Genomic DNA, 3,867 nt, shown 5'->3' on the forward strand with positions numbered 1-3,867 from the left:
GCTTGTGGATGAAGCACCCGCATGCCTGTGAGAGGTACCTGACCTGAGAAAGATATTGGCAACCTATACAGCAAACCCCACATTTGATAGACTGTAATCTCTACTGATGACGGTTAAAGAACCAGAAACATGTGTCTAGAGATCAGCACTATCTGCGCCAATTGTAGCGAAACACTCGAACACCATTGAAGCAAGCAAGTAACTGAAACTGCTTTTACCACAATGCCAGGGTGCAAACCTTGCTGGGAGGTGAAGCGGTGTGCTCTCACCCCTGTTCCTGTTTAATAGTACTCTCGTGAGTCATTGAGCTGACAAGCTCGTGGATGAAGCACACGCTTGCCTGTGAGAGGTACCTGACCTGAGAAAGATGTTGACAGCATACTTGGCAAACCCCACATTTGAAAGACTGTAATCTCTACTGATGACAGTTAAAGAACCAGAACCACGTCTCTAGAGATCAGCACTATCTGCGTCAACTGTGGCGAAACACTCAAACACTCTTGAAGCAAGCAAGTAACTGAAACTGCATTTACCACAATGTCAGGGGCGAACATTGCTGGGAGGTGAAGCGTTGTGCTCCCACCCCTGATCCTGGTTAATAGTACTCCCGTGAGACATTGAGCTGACGATCTTGTGGATGAAGCACCCGCATGCCTGTGAGACGTACCTGACCTGAGAAAGATGTTGGCAGCCTATACAGCAAATCCCACATTTGATAGACTGTAATCTCTACTGATGATGATTAAAGAACCAGAAACAGGTGTCTAGAGAATAGCACTATCTGCGCGAACTGTGGCAAAGCACTCAAACACTCTTGAAGCAAGCAAGTACCTGAAACTGCAATTACCACAATGTCAGGGGCGAACATTGCTGGGAGGTGAAGCGGTGTGCTCCCACCCCTGATCCTGGTTAATAGTACTCCCTTGAGACATTGAGCTGACGATCTTGTGGATGAAGCAACCGCATGCCTGTGAGAGGTACCTGACCTGAGAAAGATGTTGGTAGCCTACTCAGCAAACCCCACATTTGAAAGACTGTAATCTCTAATAATGACGGTTAAAGAATCAGAAACACGTGTCTAGATATCAGCATTATCTGCGCCAACTGTGGCGAAACACTCGAACACTCTTGAAGCAAGCAAGTAACTGAAACTGCATTTACAACAATGCCAGTTTGCGAACCTTGCTGGGAGGTGAATCGGTGTGCTCCCTCCCCTGTTCCTGTTTAATAGTACTCTCGTGAGTCATTGAGCTGATGAGCTAGTTGATGAAGCACCCGCATGCCTGTGAGAGGTACATGACCTGAGAAAGATGTTGACAGCATTCTCAGCAAACCCCACATTTGAAAGACTGTACTCTACTGATGACGGTTAAAGAAGCAGAAACAGGTGTCTAGAGATCAGCAGTATCTGCGCCAACTGTGGCGAAACACTCAAACACTCTTGAAGCAAGCAAGAAACTGAAACTGCAATCACCAAAATGTGAGGGGCGAACCTTGCTGGGAGTTGAAGCGGTGTGCTCCCACCCCTGTTCCTGTTTAATAGTACTCCAATGAGTCATTGAGCTGATGAGCTCGTGGATGAAGCACCCGCATGCCTGTGAGAGGTACCAGACCTGAGAAAAATGTTGGCAGCCTACTCAGCAAACCCAAATTTCAAAGACTGTAATCTCTACTGATGACGGTTAGAGAACCAGAAACACGTGTCTAGAGATCAGCGCTATCTGCGCCAACTGTGGCGAAACAGTTGAACACTCTTGAAGCAAGCAAGTAACCGAAACTGCATTTACCAAAATGCCACGGGCGAACCTTCCTGGGAGGTGAAGCGGTGTGCTCCCAACCCTGTTCCTGTTTAATAGTTCTACCGTGAGTCATTGAGCTGACGAGCTGGTGGATGAAGCACCCGCATGCCTGTAAGAGGTACCAGACCTGAGAAAGATGTTGGAAGCCTACTCAGCAAACCCCAAATTTCAAAGACTGTAATTTCTACTGGTGACGGATAAAGAACCAGAAACACGTGTCTAGATATCAGCACTATCTGCGCCAACTGTGGCGAAACACTCGAACACTCTTGAAGCAAGCAAGTAACTGAAACTGCATTGATCACAATGTCAGGGGTGAACCTTGCTGGGAGGCGTAGCGGTGTGCTCCCACCCCTGTTACTGTTTAATAGTACTCTTGTGAGTCATTGAGCTGATGAGCTTGTGGATGAAGCACACGCTTGCCTGTGAGAGGTACCTGACCTGAGAAAGATGCTGACAGCATACTTGGCAAACCCCACATTTGAAAGACTGTAATCTCTACTGATGACGGTTAAAGAACCAGAACCACGTCTCTAGAGATCAGCACTATCTGCGTCAACTGTGGCGAAACACTCAAACACTCTTGAAGCAAGTAAGTAACTGAAACTGCATTTACCACAATGCTAGGGGCGAACCTTTCTGGGAGGTGAAGCGGTGTGCTTCCACCCCTGTTCCTGTTTAATAGTTCTCCAGTGAGTCATTGAGCTGACAAGCTGATGGATGAAGCACCTGCATGCCTGTGAGAGGTACCTGACCTGAGAATGGTGTTGGCAGCCTACTCAGCAAACCCCAGACTTCAAAAACTGTAATCTCTACTGATGACGGTTAAAGAACCAGAAACACGTGTCTAGAGATCAGCGCTATCTGCGCCAACTGTGGCGAAACACTTGAACACTCTTGAAACAAGCAAGTAACCGAAACTGCATTTACCACAATGCCAGGGGCGAACCTTGCTGGGAGGTGAAGCGTTGTGCTACCACCCCTGTTGCTGTTTTATAGTATTCCCATGAGTCTTTGAGCTGAAGAGCTTGTGCATGAAGCACCCGCATGCCTGTGAGAGGTACCTGACCTGAGAAAGATGTTGGCAGCCTACTCAATAAACTCCACATTTGAAAGACTGTAATCTCTACTGATGACGGTTAAAGAACCAGAACCATGTGTCTAGAGATCAGCACTATCTGCGCCAACTGTGGCAAAACACTCGAACATTCTTGAAGCAAGCAAGTAACTGAAACTGCATTTACTACAATGCCAGAGGCGAACCTTGCTGGGATTTGAAGCGGTGTGCTCCCACCCCTGTTCCTGTTTAATAGTACTCCTGTGAACATGGAGAGACCTCAGTGCTGCATCTTTGAGCCCAGTACTGATCCTGAAAAGTAGTTCCAACTGTACTTACTAGTAACTTGAATTTCCTTCCATAGGCTAACATTGACTTTTTTCACTTGGAAATTTTTCTAAGTGTGCAGTTTTGGAACATTTAAATATTCATCTAAAATCATCCGCACTACAAATTCCAATTTACTCACCTGTTATCAGGAGAGACCTCAGCGCTGCATCTTTCAGCCCAGTACTGATTCTAAAAAGTAATTCTAACACTTATAAATTCACCCAGGCACTCTCCTTTCAGTACTCTAATCATTCAGTCAGTATCCAAGTACTCATGCAGCGAGCCAGGCATTAGCACATAGACTGCCTCAAACCCCTATCCACTATGCATGCAGTATCCTAACTACCCAACACACTTATAGTTCTGCACTTATATATTCAACAAAAAAAACAATATTTCAGTTTCAATATTTAAAAAAAACATTTTTATTTCCATTTATATTAAAAATATATAATGTAATTTAAGAAATAAAATATGTAAAAATAAACAGTTAAAAAACTGTAAAAATCAGTATAAAAAAATAAATATAACTATTATTAAATTTAAAACTTATCATTTAAAAAACCTTCAAAATTCACTGAAAAAACCATAGGTTTCAGACATGTTATATTTAGGAATTAGCATTTAAAAAACCTTAGAAGTTCACTAAAAAAAACATAGGTTTCAGTGCTGTTATAGTTA

This window comes from Triturus cristatus, chromosome 2_1 (assembly GCF_964204655.1).
Source record: "Triturus cristatus chromosome 2_1, aTriCri1.1, whole genome shotgun sequence".
Taxonomy (NCBI): Eukaryota; Metazoa; Chordata; class Amphibia; order Caudata; family Salamandridae; genus Triturus; species Triturus cristatus.